The sequence below is a fragment of the Triticum urartu genome, chromosome 5A (assembly GCF_056163025.1).
Source record: "Triticum urartu cultivar PI428250 chromosome 5A, HENAU_Tu73, whole genome shotgun sequence".
Classification (NCBI taxonomy): domain Eukaryota; kingdom Viridiplantae; phylum Streptophyta; class Magnoliopsida; order Poales; family Poaceae; genus Triticum; species Triticum urartu.
Genome location: NC_141877.1, coordinates 179,371,440 through 179,382,332, shown reverse-complemented (window position 1 = coordinate 179,382,332; position 10,893 = coordinate 179,371,440). Strand labels below are relative to the sequence as shown.

General features: G+C 45.9%; 1 pseudogene; it reads left to right on the top strand.

Moving 5' to 3' along the window:
- Positions 1-7,273: 7,273 nt before the first annotated feature.
- On the top strand, positions 7,274-9,766 carry LOC147970731 (uncharacterized; annotated as a pseudogene).
- The last annotated feature ends 1,127 nt before the right edge of the window (positions 9,767-10,893 follow it).

Below are 10,893 nucleotides of genomic sequence, written 5' to 3'. Positions count from 1 at the left end.
GCTAGGGCTTCGGCGTCCGGACAGTCAACAATCTGGTTCTTTTTAATTAGGAACCTTGTCCAAAATTTCCTGGCTGACTCTCCGGGCCGCTGGACAATATGACTGAGGTCATCGGCATCTAGAGGCCGGATATAAGTGCCTTGGAAGTTGTATCTAAAGGCATCTTCCAAGTCTTCCCAACTTCCAATAGAGTTTTCTGAGAGGCTATTTAACCAGTGCCGAGCTGGTCCCTTAAGTTTTAGGGGAAGGTATTTGATGGCGTGTAGATCGTCCTCGCGAGCCATGTGAATGTGGAGAAGAAAATCTTCAATCCATACTGCGGGATCTGTTGTGCCATCATATGATTCAATGTTGACGGGTTTAAACCCTTCTGGGAACTGGTGCTCCATTACCTCATCGGTGAAGCATAGAGGGTGTGCGGCGCCTCTGTATCGGGCCATGTCACGATGTAGTTCGGATGAAGTCCGTATGCGGTTTTCAGCCCAGGCGTGATTATGCTTGTCGCGCCAGGCTTGATAGTCGTCTTCTCGTGTCGGGGCACGCCCCCGCGATCCGTAGATTGATCTGGTCTGACCTGCTCTATTTTCCAGGTCCTGTCGTAGGTCATACGTGTATCCCCGAGTTGTTGTTTCTCTGCTTTTATGGTGAGGTGGTGCGGGTTGGTGTTCGGCTTGAGTTGTCGTTCTGTCCCGGCCACGTGGTGGTCGGTTAGGTCCGCCAGCCACGTTACGCGTGGGTGATATGGGCTCCAGCGCCTCATCGTCGAATTGGGGTAGCAGCTTACGCTTCGAGTAACTCTTTGCTCGGTGTTCGAGGTCGTATTCCTCGGACGCCAGGACGTTAGTCCATCTATCAATGAGCAGGTCCTGATCAGCTTGAAGTTGTTGTTGCTTCTTTTTTAGGCTTCTTGCAGTGCCTATTAGCCGGCGCTTAAAGCGCTCTTGTTCGAGGGGTTCCTCTGGCACGATAAAATCTTCGTTGATGAGGCTCACGTCATCCTTGGAGAGTGGTAGATAGTTGTTATCCTCCAAGTCTTCATTCCCTGCTTGCTCATCAGGGTCAACTTGCCCATCCTCCGGATCATCCTGTTCGAATATTGGTTCGACGGGGTCTTCTTGGTCTTCAGCGTTCTCCGGGGTGTCATTGTCTCTGGTGCCAGTATTGCTATCTTTTCCGCGATGCGATTTAGAGCGGCGGTGCTGGCGTCGACGCTTTGGTGGTATCTCAGGAGGTTCGTCCTCGATTGGATCCTTCTCATCATCGTCGTCGCCTTCTTTAGGTGTGTCCACCATGTACACGTCGTATGAGGAAGTGGCCATCCAGCGTCCGGTGAACGGAGGGTTTTGGGCCTGCTCTTCTCCGGCATCGTCATCCATACCGTCAATGTCTTCGGAGGTGTAGTCGAGCATGTCGGTTAGATCCTCGACATTGGCTATGAAGTGGGTGGTGGGTGGGAAGTAAAATTCCCTATTTTCAGCCCCTAGTCCGGGCTGGGCGCAATTCGGAAGCGGTTCCTCTGTGATGGCGAGGGATCGCATTAAGTTCAAAGCCTCGTTTAAGAGCGAGGTTTGTATGGGGATAGAAGTCCCCGGGCCGAGCTCGCATGACGCGGACTTCGAGGGTTCAGAGTTAGTGTCCAGATGAGAGTCCGGCTCTATGATGACTATCGGAGACTCTATTCTCTCCAGTTCTCCAATGTTGAGCTCTATAGCTGAAGACAGTCCAACGGGCTAGACTCCCGTCTTCGGACCTGGTGACGCGCTCCGGATCTAAGGCATGAGTGGTGGTTGGGGTCGTGAACCCCTGGAAGATCAAGTCTCCTCGGATATCAGCGACATAGTTTAGATTTCCAAAATTGATCTGGTGACCAGGGGCGTAACTGTCCATCTGCTCTAGGAGGCTGACCGAGTTGGCACGCAGTGCGAAGCCGCCGAATACAAAGATCGGGCCGGGGAGAAAAATCTCCTTCACAGCAGCATTGTTGTAGATGATCGATGGAGCCATCGAGCCTTTCGACGGCGGCACAGTGGAACTCTTAATGAAAGCACCAATGTCAGTGTCAAAACCGGCATATCTCGGGTAGGGGGTCCCAAACTATGCGTCTAAGGATCGAGGGGAACATGAGGCAGGGGACACGATGTTTACCCTACTTCCTACTTGATTGACTTTGATGACTATAGGGGTTACAAGAGTTGATCTACCTCAAGATCGTAATGGCTAAACCCTAGATGTCTAGCATGTATGATTATGATTGCCTCTACGGACTAAACCCTCCGGTTTATATAGACACCAGAGGGGGCTAGGGTTGTACAAAGTCGATTTACAGAGAAAGGAATCTTCATATCCGAACGCCAAGCTTGCCATACACGCAAAGGAGAGTCCCATACGGACACGGGAAAAAGCCTTCTATCTTGTATCTTCGCGGCCCAATAGTCCGGCCCATGTCGCATAGCCCAGACGCCCGAGGACCCCCTAATCCAAGACTCCCTCAGTGACCTCTGGTATTCCGGAACTGAAACGATAAGTAGTATGACAAAAACACCTTGGAGATCAACTCCCCGGGACACTGCCACAACCCCTAAATGACAGGAGGCACCAAGACAGAATCCTCGTCACAGTGATATCGCAACAATCCAATAATACCCGCGTGATCCTTAAAAATTGACTGAAAAAGAGGAGAGTGAAGTCAAAACACCCACGTCAGGAGTCCTCACCAGAGCGACGAAGGGGATAAGGAGTAAAAAGAATCCCTACTCTCCGATATAACTAGACTCAAAATAGTTTTCTTCTAGACTCAACAACGGCAGCGGTTCAATCAATCAAGGGGGGTCCTAAGATCTGTAAGGCCCTAATACCAACTTGTAGCGCCCAAGATGCGATTTCTATCCCAATCACGTGATGAATTCATGATTGGGGCACAATCGCATTTCGAGCGCATAGCAAGGTGGATATCATTACAACATACCATGTACTGAATAGATGAGAATACAAGGTAAAGGCTTACACTCACCACAAGCCACAACACGAATATATCAATACATCAATACATAGCAATCATCATACAAAAGAGCAGGATCCGACTACCTATAAAATCAGACGAAAAAGAAGAACGACATCCACCCTGCTAATCCCAAGCTCCCCTGACCCGGAACCTATCCCTTGATCGAAGAAGAAGAAGAAGAAGAAGAAGAAGAAGAAGAAGAAGAAGAAGCAGAATAACTCCAAACAAGCAAGCATCACACTCGCATCAGATCATCGCATTACCTATACCTACAACTATTGTTGTAGTAATCTGTGGGCCACGAGGACTCAGCAATCTCATTACCATGGGTATCAAGACTACCAAAGCTTAATAGGTATGGAGTGGATAAGTGGTGAGATTGCAGCAAGCGGCTAAGCATTGTATGCTGGCTAACTTATGAGTACAAGAGTAAGATGAGAAACTACGCAAACAGTCGCAAACTAGTAATGATCAATAAGTGATCTTGAACTACTTACGTTCAAACATAACCCCATCGTGTTCTCTTCTTGAACTCATTCGAAAAGAGACTGTCACGGTTACGCACACGGTTGGTGTATTTTAATTCGAATCTGGTGTCATGTTCTCTACAACTGGACATTAAAAATACCCATCTGCCACATAACCGCGGGCACGGCTCTCAAAAGTTTAAACCCTGCAGGGGTGTCCCAACTTAGCCCATGACAAGCTCACGATCCGCGGATACAATCCTCCATCTCGGGACAATCCGATCAGACTCGGGATCCCGGTGCACAAGACATTTCGACAATGGTAAAACAAGTCCAGCAAGACCTCCTGGCGTGCCGACACCCTGATAATAGCCGCGCGTATCTCGTCTCAGGCCACGACTGGATGAATACTATGTACGGCAACCAAATGCCCTGGGTGAAGGGCGCAGCACCGCAAGTGGCTCTGTTTGGGACTAACACCATCAGCACTGGCCCCCCTGTATTATGTTGAAAGAATCCTCGGGGACGCGACCCCCTATGCCAATTAATTAATTATCAGGTTTAGTTATTATGTTGGGCAAATGGTAAAACCAATGTTGGGCCTTGCTGGAAGAGTTTTATTCAAAGCGAACTGTCAAGAGGGGCCATAAACCCTCATCATGTTAGGGACGCAAAATCAAGGAACATAACATCGGTATGACAGAAACTAAGGCGACAAGAGTGGAACAAAACACCAAGCAAAAGGCTGAGCCTTCCACCCTTTACCAAGTATATAGATGCATTAATTAAATAAGAGATATTGGGATATCCCATGAAATCCATGTCCCAACATGGAACAACCTGCACTGCACCTGCAACTAGCAACGCTATAAGAGGGGCTGAGCAAAGCTGTAACATAGCCAAACAATGGTTTGCTAGGAAGGGTGAAAAGGTTAGAGGCTGTCATGGCAATTTGGGAGGCTTGATAAACAAGTGGTAGGTAGCGCGACATAGCGATAGCATCGAGTCAACTAGCATAGCAAAGATAGTAGTGAGATCCAAGGTGACGGTCATCTTGCCTGAAATCCCGCTAGGAAGAAGACCGAATCCATGAAGAAGTCGAACCAACATAGTCGAACGGATCCTCACAATCGCAACGTAACCGGAACTATCGAGAAGAAGTACAATCGGAAAGAAGCAAACAACATGGTAAACAACCACCACATAAACATGACATGTTGCGCAACCAAGTATGATGCATGTCCGGTTTAATGAGTCATGGCATGGCAAAGTGCAACAAACAATACTACAAGTTAAGTGGAGCTCAATATGTAACGAATTTCATATTGAAGAAACGCCACATTTAATTATTTAGTTCGCTCTCATTAAAGCTACTCAACAATATTAAATGTTGGTTAACATGGTAAGAGGTAAAGCATAATTGAACTACCTATATAGGCAAGTTTAAGTGAGGCCGGAAATAACAAACAACAATTCCGGTAAATCCCCACATGTCATTTAGTAATTTGATGCAGACAACAATTTTAAACATTTTAAATGTTGTTACCATGATGCGGATGCCATATACAAGTTTTATGCAATTTTTATGAAAATGTTGACATGAGCATGTTATGAAGCATTTGTCACTCTGGCGGAACGAAAGGGGTGCCATGGCAATGATAACGGAAATGGTGCCACAGCAGCATTCCGATGATCCAACAACTCATCGAGATTTCGGTGCAAAAGAAAGTGTGACAGGAGCGTGTCATGCAAGTATGGTGGGGTGATTCCGGATACCAGGTTCCCACGAGGCGACGGCATGGAAAACGAGGAGGAACGTGCAATGACAACTCGGACACGGTGCAAACACGAGCATCTCATACAACACACATGCATTCGTTCATGGGCGTCATCTTGGGGTTATACCTTTGAAGCGTGCATTTTCGGAACGGATCAAGTTCGTTGAGGGAAGTAGACGTTCTAGAGACGGTTGTAGTGGAAGTAGTGGTACACGGCGACGGTAGTTGTACACGGGTCTTGTGACCCACGGTTCTTCGGGCAACGGTACTCGTACACGTCTGTAGGTGTTCGGAGTCATCGGTAGAGGTACTTGACGCATCACCGGTGCCCTTGTGGTCTTGCCGTTGGGGTACTTGCGCTTGCAGTTCTGACATGGGGGTGCATGTGCCCATGGCAACACTACATGGTGCATACAGCGTGTTTGTTTGGGGGGAGTTGGGCGTGGGGAATGGGAGTTTATGGCCCATGGGACTTAATTTCCTTTGATTGACTCAGGGACATGGGAGTTAAGAGGGGAAGGGGAAGGGGAGTTAGGAGGCCCAACTCCCGTAAAACTCTTCCCAGGGGGGACCCTAGTAATTCAGCGTGGGAGTGGGAATTGATGCCAAAAGAACTCGAGTTGTTCGTCACGTCCCGCGGCGGAAGGGGGAAAAGGCGCGAAAATCCCAGCGAAAGTGTGGTAAAATCCTAGCTAATGACCCCTATTTAGCAGCGCCACCATTAGTCCTCCAAATGAATCGGCGGCCGCTAACTCCTCCCCAATCTCCTCCAGAGCTGGCGGCAAGCACGAACAGGAGCTGAGGTAACCCGTTTTCCCCCTTTCCATCTTGAATTCGTGGAGATTTTCCTGCCAATCCATACCTACAAATCCAGCTGTATCCCATATGGTTTGGCTAACAAAGTTGGATTCATTTCTTTTCCTATTACAAACTGATGCAAATCTATTCTTCTTTCTATTTTTTCCCCTGATTCACAGGTCACAGATTTGTTCCATCACTTCGGTCCCCCCCCTTGCAGTTCAGGAGCAAGAGTCACCAAAAGGCCAGAGGTGTGGATTACTACATCGATTTAGTATTTCATTTGCCCCCTTGTTTGATTCATAGAAATACTGTACAGAGGTCTCTGTCTTGATTAATTCTTGATATCCTTTTTAGAAGCATAGATGGGACATGGATGTGAATAATTACTGGATGCAATCTCTTGTTCTTGTATAAATGTATTTGCTAGTCTTTGGCTGTAGTTGTTGGTCATCACTGGCTTGCTGTTGTGGCTGCTATTTGTACATGTAGAGAACCAAGATTGTTCGTGATGCCACCTGACATATACATGAAAAAGGGCAAACCACAATAGCTGCTAACTTGACGTTGTGGCTGCATATAGAGAACGATATGTATATGTCATATAGCACTTGCCTTTGTGTACCTGCCTGCTTCATGCTTCCTGTACTTTCTAAGTTCAGTTTTACATACGAAATTAAGTGTCAAATGTACACACAAAAAAGTCTTGATAGCTGCTACAGATTTCAATGACTTCCAAGTCCCAGCTTTCAATCATACAGACATTGCATATTTTCATGATGTACTCACAATATTGTTTCATATTGGGGGGAATATATATAATATAAAAGTAGGAAGTACATTCATGTCAAATTCCATTCCTGGGTATCGGACGTCGCTTCTTTGGCCAAGTCACTTCATCACATCAGAACCTCCTTTGAGTATCTTGTAACAAAGGTTAAACAAGCTGCTAGCTCGCATGTGCATAATTTGTCTCTCAATTTACTTGTGTACAAAAACCCCTTGATACTGTAGCAGAACTCAAATAACAATAATAGTTTAAGTAATAACCATGGATTTGAAATATGTCTTTAAATGCCTTATATATGCAGAATGGAGAGGGATTTCATCCATATCAAAATGCATCACGGGGGTTCTTTTTTAATGGAAGGTCCACTTATGATGGAGGCGAAGTATCTATTTTTCGAGATTGTGATAGTGAGCGTACATCCTATGTTCGTCTAGTTCGCATGGCTAAAGATGTAGGTTTCAAGGATGGCGATGAGTTATATTATACAGTTCCTGGGTGTAGCCTTGATGAAGGAATTGATCTAGTTCACGATGATAATTCTGTTCATAAGATGTTGAACTTCGCAAAGAAACACAACTTTGCAGAAATCTATGTTAAGCATAAAGGCCATGAAAGTGCTTCTGCTAATCCAAATCCAAGACCTCGTCCGGACAGTAACAAGAAACTTCCAGCGGAGGTACTTCACCAAAAGAAGTTATTTTTCTGCATGCATTATTTTTCTTGGGTGCTCATGTGTGACTTGCTGATTGCTTGTTGTTTGGTTGTGTGGTGTTTATCGCATCCTATCTTATTTCTTATAGCTGATGCTTGTACATAACCATCTTGAATCATGAAAATATTCTAATTGTGCGACACTATCATCTAATTTTGTTCACAGACATGGCACGTCCACCAACAAACCGGGAAACCATAATCTTATGGCACGCAATGAGGCGACGAAGAGTGAAAATACTCATAATCTTATATCTGTTGATAATGTTACTTAGGAGGAGTAGATACGATGGGCTAACATTACGAATCTTAAGTAACACTTGTACCTTAAACCACTTTGCAGTTATATCTATAGATGCGATGGGCTATCATTAGGAATCCCTCTTATTATCATTTTGATACACAAGTTGACATAATTTTAGCATGCTGCTATATTCACAATCTGATACGACAACAAATGCGTGTTGATCCCTGCGAACAGTATCTAGATGAGTACATGCTATGCCTTCAACAACAACAAGTAAATGAGGATGTCATTCAGTCCACCGAAACATCATCAGAATGGACTGAGAAAAGAGATAAATTAGCTGATGAAATGTGGAAAGCTTGGACAGAGAAAAGACATGATCGCTGATACACGCTACTAGATGTTAGGTGGAGGATCTTAATTGTTTATTCAGCAACGTATGAGTGTCCAAACATTCTTCATCAATATTTGTTTCGTCCCATATGTCGTAGTTGCTTATGTTTCTTTTTATTCACTTTTCTGTGACAGGAGATATTGATTAATGTATGAACATCATATTTCATTTATGACCATCTATATTCTTTATCATTTGTATATACATTTTTATTGTCCTATTAAAATCTAGCAGAATACCAAGCCAAAGAAGAGCAAATTGACATCCAAAAAGAGAGACAAGAGGACATGGACAGCGGAGGAGGAAAAGTTACTTATTGACATTCTATATGACATGAATGATTCATCTTGGAAAGTAGACACGGGTCACAAGTCCGGCTATCTTACATATATTGAGAAGAAAATGGCTGAAGTACTCCCACATGCTGATCTCAAAGCTGATCCACATATCAGGTCAAAAGTTGAGATTTTGAAGAAACAACTTTCCTATGTTCTGGAAATTATGCAAAATGGTAGTGGATTTGGATGGGATGATGAGAAGAAGATGGTAATCGGAGATAGAGAGACCTATATGGGTTAAGAGGAAGTTGTAGAAATTGAAGAAACAGCAGATGCAGAACCTACTAGCCAACCGGCCAAGGAGAATTCTCCTCAAGCACATGAGAACACCAACCCATCTGGTGGTTCTAGGCCTGGTCGTAAGAGAACATACCCTGATGATGATGCACTAGAATCAGGCCTTATAAGTGTGTCCAACACAATTGCAAAGTTCTTGGAAGCAGAACAGGACAATGCAAAAACCATGAACGGTTTACAGAGGGCGTTTATGCATGAAGCTGAAGTTCATGAGCAAGCATCAGCCAACAAAACCAAGTTACTTGATATTCTGCAGAATCTTAAAGATCTCAGTAAAGAAGTTGTTATGGTTGTTCGTGTCATTGGTGGTGACGCTGGAAAGACCGAGCTTTTCATAAAGTTGCGTGATGATTTCAAAGTACTATTTGTTCGCCAGGAGGTTGAGGCGGCCAAAAAATAAGCGAATACCCAGATTTGAACTTCCAGATTAGCAGCTCATATATTCTTTTCTGCTCAGGACTTGTAGTTGTTTTCTTTCAACTCATCACTTGCAACACTCAGTGCCTCCATTTATTTTTTTATATAATCTCGTCTTATACTCTTGGAAAGGATACTTTCATATGTTCATCTGCTAGTTAAAATACTTGCTTCATGTCTTTGCTCTCATTTGCTGGGATTGAATGTTGATGATTTGTTTGATGGACTATTCAATACATCCAGCAAGCATGATACCTATTATCTGGTATCTCCTTCCTGACCTGGTATCTTCTGATATGTTGTATGTATGCAAGTCTATTGATCAAATGCAAAATTGTTGCTATCAACATTTTCTCTCTTTCTTAGGCGTGGAGCAAATAAAGTCAAAATATGAGTATTTTCTTATTGCAGACCTGATTAACGGTAACACTCATTTGCCCAGCTCATAGAATAATTCCCATTCCTATAACCACGAACCAAACAAAAGAAAATAACTCCCTGTTGATTTCCCACTAATAATTCCCACCACACACCAAGCATGGGATTGGGACTAATAGTCTACTTCCCAAGTCCATTCCCTTCATAAACTCCCCCTCCTAAACTCCCATTCCCAATCCCTCAAGCTGCCAAACACGCTGAGGCAACGACTTGGGTAGTTCTGGCCAAGGTGGTGGGCAGCTTGTGAAGGAGCTCGATGGGGTGGCCGAGATCGGCTCGTACAACACATAAGGGGTGCTCAGGAGGAGAGCAAGCCGCGTGCGTGACAGGGATGAGGCGGATCTGGGCAACGGGTGCGACAACACTGGGAACCAGGCAGACGCGAGCAGGTCCTGGAGGCGGAGGCAGCAGGGTTGGCTGGAGAGGACGGCTGGGCAGGAGCTCCTCAGCACGGGGAGGAGGCCAATGGAGAGCAGCGAGGTGGAGGCGTGCAGGCAGTGTAGGCAGGGAACGGCGAGAGTAGAGGAGCGTCTTGGGTGGCTGCGCGCGAGAGGAAGGAAAAGGCCGACGCTAGAGCTTGAGGGCGCGAGCGCCATGGCATGCATCAGGCACGACAGAGGGAAGTAGAGGCCGCAGCGCCGTGGAGGCTGGCCGACGGGCGCGAGGGCTGAGCGGCCATGGTTGAGGACGCCTCGGGGCGCAGGAGAGAAACGAGGCACAAAGGAAGGGGAGCAAGGGAGCCGGAGGTGGCAGGGCGTCGGAGCATCGCTGGAGTGGCTGTTGGTTGCGGCGGCAACGACGCAATGAGGCCACGGATCGGGAGGCGCGGGTGTATGGGGCTCTGCTCCTCTCTCTGCGTGGGTGTGGCGGCGCAGGAGGAGGATGAAGGGGAAAGAGGGGCTCGATCAGGAGGAGCTCGGGTAGGTTAGGTTAAGAGGGAACCCGGGTGGGCCTAGGTGTAGATGGGCCGGCCTGCTGGGAGGACCAAGTGGCCAGCTGGGCATCTCTTCTCTCTCTCTTATTTCATTTAGCATAAAAGAATTAGAGAGAAGAAAAAGAAAGAGAGGGTTAGGGAAAGAATTTGCGCATGGGGTTAATTTTTCCGGGCTCACAAAAATGAGCTTGATCCTAGAAAAATAGAAAGTGAGCATGGGCATGAAGTTGAATTTAACCTCATTTGAATTTAATTCAAATGAGTGAGAAAGAAGTGGGTATTC